Source organism: Schistocerca cancellata, chromosome 5 (genome assembly GCF_023864275.1).
Source record: "Schistocerca cancellata isolate TAMUIC-IGC-003103 chromosome 5, iqSchCanc2.1, whole genome shotgun sequence".
NCBI classification, from domain to species: Eukaryota; Metazoa; Arthropoda; class Insecta; order Orthoptera; family Acrididae; genus Schistocerca; species Schistocerca cancellata.
Window position 1 is genome coordinate 642,215,851 of NC_064630.1, and position 10,168 is coordinate 642,226,018.

A 10,168-nucleotide genomic window follows, 5' to 3' on the forward strand; every position below is an offset into this window, starting at 1 on the left:
TAATCTAACTAATATCTCATAATTTAAAGAAAATGTGTAACTTACACATGGATATCTTCTGTAACCTGTCTTTGGATATACATCAAAGGCTAACAGAATGCTTGCCATGGAAGCCTTCTATTTGTGTACTATAGATGATTAATGCACATTATCTCACAGTTATGTCTGACCGTCGGCCGCTGTGGCCGAGCGGTTCTAGGCGCTTCAGTTTGGAACCGCCTGACTGCTACGGTCACAGGTTCGAATACTGCCTCGGGCGTGGATGTGTGTGATGTCCTTAGGTTAGTTAAGTTTAAGTAGTTCTACGTTCTAGGGGACTGACGACCTCAGATGTTAAGTCCCATAGTGCTCAGAGCCATTTGAACCACCTGACCATTATATCTACTGTTGAACAGAAAAAAACTTCTCACATTTCTTCACATTGTAACTTCTATATTAACAACACAGTTGATCTTTAATAGACCATCAACTTCAACCTAACAATAAAAAAGTTCAATTTAAGTATATGATGTTGCAAAATGAATTAGTGCATTCATCTTATGAGTATATGAATAAAATCTAGACAAATATAATTTTATGTAAATCTGTATTATTACAAAACTGGCTTAAATAGACAAAACCACACTGATATATGAAATATGTTATACCTAGCCTCTGAAATGTATAAATATACTGACCAAAAACCTACATATCACAAATGAAAAATTAACTCTCAGAACCTCACTTCATGAAAATAATAAATTAACGGACCGAAGTCCAGTGTAGAGTAGTTTTGTTACTTAGTGGCCATAACTTCCTCTAGAAGTGTTGCCACCAGTACTATTAGTTTTCAGTCATGATTTTTCCTGTGTGTGGGACCCCTCATGTAGAAATTTTCGAAATAAATTTCTGACTTTCAACTGTAAGTTGCTATTTATTTATTTCACGCATCATTTAGGCAAGTCTCACATTTTGTGAGACTTCAATTTGCACTTGAGAACGGCTATAAAGCTGAAATCATAACATTGTCAAATAGAAGAATAATAATTTACAGTCAAATGACAGATCCCCCCCCCCCCCCCCCCACACACACACACACACACACCCTCCTCCAAAAAATTGTTTCATTAAGTTTTGAAGAAGATTGTGATTACCAAATAATCACTGTCTTCATTTTTAATGTTAAATTTCTTCAGGTCTCCCTACACCGGTTCTTTAACATTGATACTGAACATACACCTTGATCTGCTACTGTCTTATAACATGTGACAATTTTCCCATTTTGAGAAGACAGAAGGAGCAATCCATTAAAGTTGCTAAAAACATTCTAAAGCCAAGATCGCATAAATATTTCATTATTTAAAACAACTGGACTTTGCTGTCATCTTTAGGTCTTGTAAATTTTTTTTCTTATGAATCTGTTCATTTTAAGTTGGACCTCACACCAAGTGTTTGCACATCTAAAATAAGTATAACACACACACACACACACACACACACACACACACACACACACACACACACACACACAGAGAGAGAGAGAGAGAGAGAGAGAGAGAGCGAGCGATGCAAACTTTTATGTCTGGACATTTCCACAGGTATTGTCTTATTCTAATTGAACGTGAGAAGATTTAAAAAGATAGGTTTCCCATAAATAGAAAAGTTTATAACTCTCACACTATTGATTTTATAGTTGACTATTCTCTTTCGAAGAGAAATGGAGTAGAGAGAGTGCACCATTTTTGGTGAATGAATACTATGATTCTTATATCACTATTTTAATTACTGTGTTATTGAAATAAATACCCAAAAAGTGTTTAATTGATGTAGTTTGAGATACTGTGGGAACAGTGTGTGCCAGGGATTAATTATTTGGAAAGTGCTCTATTCAAACGGTGATTGAGAACACATGAATTATTCTTTGGCTGACCAGCCGGGTTTTCTTTGTTTTTGGGTTTATTCTCAGTTCGAGTTTTCAACAGTTCATTGTTTACTGTAGGTTGTCAACTGAGAATCTAATTATGAGATTTTTGGCTGAAATGATAGAAGCAGGCTATAAAGTGGTGACTCCAAAATTACGTGAAAAAGCAGAGACTGTAAAGAATCTATTGAGTGGAACAGTGACTACGCATAGTGATGTTAAGTGAAGCCAGACAAAAACAGCTTTTATGTCTACAAAAAGACTGTAGATTAGGGATCTGCAAAATGAAATTGCAGTGCAAAATGATATAAATTTATACCAACTGATGTTAAATATGACAGACAGTTTGCTTGCTGGGCCTTAAGTGGATACTTTGGTCTAACATGTGTGAAAGTCGTTGGACCAATGAATGCAACAAATGCTTTAGTTCAAGCAAAGAATGTCATCTGAGTTCTGGTGGAAGATGAAGAAATGTCAGATCAAATATTACGACATGTATGGCTATTGCAGCTATCACTTTCTGTGAAATGGCAGTGGTGAGGTGCAGGAAGAATGATATTAATTCTGTTTTGGTAGTAGCAGAAAATGTGTGTGGTACAGTGGGACAGGCAAGTACCTCGGCAATAATACAAGTAGCTACCAACATCATCACTGTGGAGACCGTAGCTTTTGTAAACCTTCGTTGTTGCTGCTGTGGAGGCCGCGTTGCCACTGTTGTTACAGTAGTCCAAGGTTGTGAGCTCAGGAAATGGCTTCTGGTGCTGAACACCTGTAAGACAATTTCTATATGCCACTATTATACTGCTATGCCCCATGGTCAGGTAACAAGGTAGAAAAATGAAGGTTCTACAAATTAGTAACAAAGTCAAACAAATGAGTTAAAAACTTTATTTATCTTTGTGACTTGTTGAATAATTAAGTCTGCAACACTGCCTGTAATACAACACAAAATGACCCTCAATGGCTAAGTGCAAATAATTGTAGGTAAACTTTGCGGTACATAGGAAATGCAATTAACAACAAATGACATTCCCTGTCTAAGTCAGCCCCGGACGCTGGTCTATAACCGAGTGGGCCAAAGCTGTGCTTCTATCTTCCAAGTTAGGCTTCTGTCCGTTGTCATATGGTCATTGGCAAATTGTACTCTGCCAGTAATTGGCCAAGGCAAAGTCGAAACCTTCATCCTCAGCGCCGCCTGTCTTCATCCTCAGCGCTGCCTGTGGCAATGACAGAACTCACAGAAGTGGTGAGTCTCTATGGCACTGGCACCCGCTCACATCTTTGTGCCTGTGGTGCTTTTCCCCTGGCTGTTTCTTGTTTGGATGACACAGCAGTAGCTATATGGCACAAGCAACAGACAAATATCAGTGAGCAGCTCTGTAATCTGGAATACAAGAGGGACACAATGCAGAAACAATTGGTGGCACTGCACAAGGAAATATAATAAAGAGGGGTATACATCAACCCAGCAGAATCAAACAGGCAGCCAGACGGTACATGGAGGACAAAATCACAGGATATGTTGGTACCACAAGCATTTTTGGAATCAGCTCATGAGATGCACATCTTCCTTCTCACTCGCAAATGGACAGTAGCTGCAGCAGGCTGCACAGTTCCACAACAGTGCCAAAGTGTAGATGAAGCAGTTGTCGCTACTTCTGTAGACACCTGCAGAGACAATTGGAGTTGTTAAGATCTAGCACTCCAGATTGATCCAGTTATTTGTCGCAAACTGACCACATCCACACACAGTAAAGCTCACATTATCGTGCCATTTGTATGTGAAAGACAAGAAGGCGGAAAGCTGGTATCTTATTGATTCGGGCTCGGGCTTAAGTGCCTTGCCATCAAGGAAAGTAAAACTGCAGCAATGGGTGCAACTCTCCACCTTACAGCAGGTAACAACTCACCCATTACAACTTATGACGCATGTAATGTGACATTGGTCCTGAGTTTCAGTAGGTAGTTCAAGTGGAGGTTCATACTCACTAAGGACTGAAGATAAAGCTAAGTATGGCACAAATTATTAGTAACAATGAAGTGATAACTGTTACAATAGGCAGGGGAGAGGGTCATGGCCTTATCAGAATAGTAATAATCATATTATGAGAATAATAATAATCATATTATGAGAATCGAAGCTCTCCAATTCAGCAGCAGCAGGAGCACCACTGCCAGTTCTTACAATGGCTACAGTAAACCAACTGTCATCATGACTAAAAGTATCATTGTTAACAATACTAAAATGAAAACTACAACCCACAAATCAGGAAGGGTCATCAACAATGGAGGGAGAAGCAGCTCTTTACAATTTATTTTTTGTGACACCCACTTCAGTGCCATTCATCATTTCTATGTTTATAACTGACTTGAAGACAGTAGTGCGATAACATGCACGTCGATGACACCCATAGTGTGGCATGGTTCAATAGCTTCTCCTTTGGGGAAGTGAATCACTCAGCTGCTGCACAGACAACTGCATTGAATGGAGCTACTGAGCCAAGCTGCCCTAGGGGCATTGTCGACATGTGCATCATCATGCTACTGTCATCAAGTCAGTTATAAATAAAGAAATGAAAAGTGGCACTTGAGTGTTTGTCTTGATGGGGGTTTTTGTATTTTTGGGCTGTAAATTTAATTTTAGTATTGTTAACAATGATACTTTTACTCATGGTAATAGTTGGTGTACTGTTGCCATTGTAGGAACTGGTAGTAGTGCTCCTACTGCTACTGGGTTGGAGTTTTGATTCTCATAATGTGATTGCTTATCGCACCTATCATATTGGCGAGGTAGCTAATAAATTCCATCGCCTCACCCAGTAGTTTGGTTTGTTCATAAGCCAGACATGAGATGGTCGGTCAATTACAGAAAGTATTGCATACCATGTTGCACCACATGAAGATGATAACCAGTCTATCGATAGGCACAGAGACTAGCACCCGACCATTTTTCAGGAGCTACAAAAGAATCTGAAGAGATATTACAGGTGGGAATCATACGAAGATCTGACAGCCCGTGGGCATCACCGTTACACCTAGTTAAAAAGAATGACACCTGGAGGTGCCGTGGGATTACCTCAATCTAAACGCACAAACAATTCCCCAACTGCCATCCCGTACCTAACATAATGGATTTCATGAACATTTTAGCTGGAGCTACAACTTTCAGCATGTTGGATTGCATGAAAGCTATAATTAGAGTCCTGTCACAAGGGAAGATATTCCAAAGACTGCCATAATAAGAGCTTTTTGGTCTCTTCGAATACCTATACGTGCCATTTGGTTTCAAGGATGCCACTCAAATGAAGTAACAAAGGGCTTTGATCTATGTTTTGTCTACCTGTAAGACATTTTTGGTAGCTGAATTACATGAGGAACACCTCAAGTTAGTGTTTGACAGAATAAATAAAATGACGAGTCAGCGCAATCTCTTTCACAATGAATTACAGTCAACTTGGGGCTGCACAAGCTACAGACAAGCAGTTGCAACAATGCCTGCACGATGGTTCAACAGCTCTTCAGCTCAAACAAGTGAAATTGCTAGATGCAAAGGACCTCACTTGGTAGTGTCTAGATGCTCATCTAGATCATTCATGCCCAGAATGCTACAAAGAGCGGTTTTTGACAGTGTTCACAACCTTGCCCATTCTAATGTTAATGCCACCATTCAACTGATGATGGAGAAATTTGTATGGCTAAGTACAAAAAAGACTTTTCGCCAGTGACAAAGAGTGTGCATAGCACATCAACAGTGCAAAGCTGGCAACGTGCATTCAACCCAGTAGGAGACATTCCTGAGACAACAGGCCATTTCTCTCACATGCATATAGACTTCATGAGTCCGCTTTTGCCATCAGAAGGATGTTATTATATATCCTTCTGATGGCAAAAGTGGACTCATGAAGTCTATATGCATGTGAGAGAAATGGCCTGTTGTCTCAGGAATGTCTCCTACTGGGTTGAATGCACGCTGCCAACTTTGCACTGTTGATGTGCTATGCACACTCTTTGTCACAAGGTGGGTCGAAGGGTATAACAAAAATTCAAAATTCCTGCACAACCCAGGAGCACCGCTCTACCAAAGGGGGGTGGGGATTCTGTGTGGGAAGCACTGAACTGGGACAGTAATTGAGAATACATGTATTATTCTTTGGGTGACAAGTTGGATTTGCTTTATGTTTACTCTTTGTTCTAGTTTTTGACTCTTCACTGTGTACTGTTGGTTGTCAAGTGAGAAACTAACTACTTAAGAGAGTAAATCTTGTTAACTGTAGAGTTCACGTAAGTCTTTGTATATTTATGGATGAAATGATGGAAGCAGGCCCTAATTACATACATGTATCTATTTCCGTGATACAAGAGGAAATACTGTTGTTCGAGGAGAATTTAGGGGACTCGCAGTGTAGAATGTTACAAAATATCATAAAAATAAGAGCTTCCTTAGGAAATTTGTAAAACTATGAGACCATAATATACTGACAGAGGAAGGAAGGAAAGAATTTTGAATAACCATTAGGAGAATTACGTAAGTGACATGCAATGAAAGAAGTAACAGTGAAATGAGGGAATGTAGGATGACGGTTTACACCTAGCATTATAGTTCTCAGATTGATCTGATCAATTGTTTTGAAAGTTGTCTTCTGATAGTAAGACGTTATGTAGTTGCGTCTAAATTAAACAGCTTGTGTTCACATGCCATATTCTGTGCAAATGACAAGAGTACTGTAACAGGCAGTGTCGTTCTGTCTTTCAAAGAAGAGAACAAGAAAATATTTTACTGACAGTGTCGTTGGTACATGTCTATTCTTTTCCTTATTTTCTCTAGTCAAAATATCTAAAATGATGGTGTCATTATACTATGTGAACCTTCTAGTTAAATACAACCTTTGTAACAACTTCTTATAAATATTGTCTGAAAATGAAGAAATGTTATACAAATACTTTTACTACTAGCAGAAATATACTCACAATTATAAAGCACCCTTCCTCTCCAATAGTGAAACAAGTGATTATACGAAAATCAGGACCAGTAGACTTAAAAATCACTGGATCTTACATCAGTGAAGCATTTTTGTTTCTTAATACAGCAGATCAACAGGAGGGTAAGAGTAAATTTGCTTAATATTTTCATTTTATACCATATTTGTGTGTAACAGCAAGGTGGTGTGGATCCAGATTTCCACCTAGTATTATTATTGTGCAATAAGCTAGGTAAAATATTCATGTGATCATTGGTAAGCCATGTTATTGAAAAACTCTCCACTCGTTTTTTTCCGTCACAGTAGTTTATCATAAACAAATAAAATACATTAAACTTTGCATAGCTAACTAAACAAAAAGTGTGTTGAGACCTTGTTTATATTGAGTTAATTACTGATGGCAAAGTCAGTATTCAATGAATTTTTCAGCAAGTGTGTGAGGTGTGGCATCAGTCTAAAAGTTTACTATGGATTGATTTGTCTGTTATACTGACTTTCTTGATACAGGACTTGCCTTTAGAAGTGAAATTTCTTTGGATTTTATAGTTGAATTAGTTGTCAAATCACTACTGATAAGACAAAAGTAAGGAGTTGAACATATACAATCAAAAATTGTCACTTGTGACAAGATAGTAGTGCAAGCACTATGTTCTAACTATCCTGGAAATCAAATTATAAAACTGTCATAGTGCTGGACCTGTAACAAAAAAACAAAGAATGTATGTCATTCCTAAAATATATAAGGAATTATAATTTGGAAAGATAGCTGCAGTGTCAATGAAATGTATGCCACAGAGAATGAGTCATGGAAGAACCAAAATGAGATGGCACAAAGAAGACTGACTCACTAAGATCAAACAGGTGTCACACCAAATGCCTGAAAGTGAAAATGATGATCTAGTAGCCTGAGTAACGTTGGTTATAAGAGTGACTCTGTAAATGATTGTCATTAAATTTAAACTACATGTCTACCTTGTCTGTGTTATTTTTTAATGGAGCCACCCTGAATAATGCAAGCAATACCAACACATTTTCAATGTGTTCTACAAAGACGGTGGGGTGGTAGTTTACGACCACAACCAAAAATGTCGTTAATTACTGTTAACTCTTTGTTACGACATACTTTTTACACAGGCACTAATGTGCAGGTGGGCTACAGAACATGAAAATATTTTTCAACACACACTTAGCAAAGACCAACATCTTTTCAGTAACATGTACTACCAAGAGCAGGCAGAGAGAGAGAGAGAGAGAGAGAGAGAGAGAGAGAGAGAGAGAGAGAGAGAGAGAACCCAAAAATTTATACAATTATGCAATTTGGTACAAGAATGCATTAAAAACTAATATTTTTTTCAAAATTATTTTCAACTATAATACATGACTAAATTACAATATTTTCAAAAGGTGGGCATAAAGTACACTACACCATTGCTAGGTTTAATACTGGCCTGTTACACAGAAACACCAAATCACAACAAGCATTTTGTCCAAAGTTTTTTTTTCTATTCACCATGAGAAATCAAAGGGTGGCACTGAGGGCAACAAACACCACCTCATTAGTGAATAGTATGGGCAATAGAAATAGACTTATTCGTAGAATACCTTTTCTTTTAATCACGCATACGCCCCTGCTGTTCTTGCAGCGTGTGAATTTTAGATTAGCATTTTCTGATGCCGTAACCTGTAACATTTCTCATTAATGACTGTGCGCACTAACTGCGGTAGTAAGTCACAAACAGATTTGTCAATACAACATAATAATTTGCCTTTTTCTTCGTTAACGTGTTAATTTTGTAGAGTAAACTAATGCAAATGTCCTCCGATATTTCTATTTTCGACGAAGTAAAACCATTACAAGATCACTACAGAAGAAACGTTTGGCGCAATATTTTTGTACTGGGTTCTATTACAAAATTATTTAATTAAAATTTGTATTCAACTGCATGGACCTAAATAGGCCTGAAAGCCACATCACGTGGGAAACAAGAGGAACTATTTGGCATGTTACAGACCGATAATGTGAATACGTCGTTTGGCTAAAAAACCCTGGGAGTGTTGCAGTTGGCACCACTGTAAAGGAATTACGAGAGTCGAGTTACTCGTCGGTGTTCTGCTACAGGCGTAGCTGCGTGTTCGCCGTCTTGAGTGTTTTTGTTTACGTTATTCCGTAAGTGAACGGTAACAACTCACAGAAAAGCGTGAAATGAGCGACAAGGAAGCCGACACACCTACTATTGTGCAGAGTAACTTGAAACTACTATTGGAACAGTCCAGTATACTCCCATTAATTGGTAAGTAAAACAGAATTTGCTTGTAATGCAGTGCATGGGAGTGGAAATTACTGTACATGTGCAGCTACCACGAGCACAATTCATCGAGATCTGTTCAAGGCAACCACAAAAGATACATGGGAATGTTAGTGTGAATTGTTATTCTCAAATCTGTGTGTGTCATCCCAACCAAACATGAGTTTAGCGAGCGGTGCGTTCACGACTGCTGAAGACGCAGTTGGTTGCTGTCAGTTGTTTATCTATCTTTGTGTTGTTTGTATGATGATAGATCAGTGGTCTCTTGTTTATATTACATATTTAGTGATTTTATCATTTCATCAACGAAGATTATTCCGGAACTGGTATATGCAGCTTAAGTACCGTATGCAAATTAGTAATGAACTGGATGTGTTGCTTGCTGTTGGCCTTGTCGGATTTTAGAAGCCCATTCTGAAAAGAACTTTGGCTAAACATAACAACCACAAATCCCGTTTTTCAAGACAATTACCAAGCACGCGCCACCGATACATTGCGTTTTACGAATGACGATTGCTCTGGCTCTGGCTGTAGGACAGTGGCGACAATGGACTTACAAGTGAAGTTTCTCTTGTTGATTTTGCGATATTCCTTGGATCATCAGTATATCAAAATGCGCTTTTTGGATACCGGTAAATCGACTAAACACGTGTACTGATGCGCCAGTGGTTTCCCAGTGATAATTGACTACCAGCAGAGATGTTTTTGTGCATATTCGATGATACGTTAATAGTATATAGTTCATGAAAACCCATCATGCTTGCGACGTTTTGCCAGCGATTAACAGCGCCTTTATTGCTCATGGAGTTAGGGAACGCTACCAGTTCTGTGCCTAGTAACGTAGATCCGAATACTTGGTTTGTTTAATGTTTCCATTAGTCATGAGCGACGCAACGAAAAACTGCAGTAACTTCCGCCTCGAATGAAGGTGCACTTTGCATTCATTATAGACTGTCCTTCAGCATTATCTTGAGCTACATGCA

General features: G+C 38.5%; 1 long non-coding RNA gene across 1 annotated transcript; it reads right to left on the reverse strand.

Moving 5' to 3' along the window:
• Nucleotides 1-2,772: 2,772 nt before the first annotated feature.
• LOC126188241 (uncharacterized) lies at nt 2,773-9,170 on the reverse strand. The gene is made up of 2 exons (XR_007537837.1): nt 8,482-9,170; nt 2,773-3,237 (listed from the first exon to the last, which is right to left on the reverse strand). It is a non-coding gene; the product is annotated as an uncharacterized LOC126188241 (long non-coding RNA).
• Between the last annotated feature and the right edge of the window lie 998 nt (nt 9,171-10,168).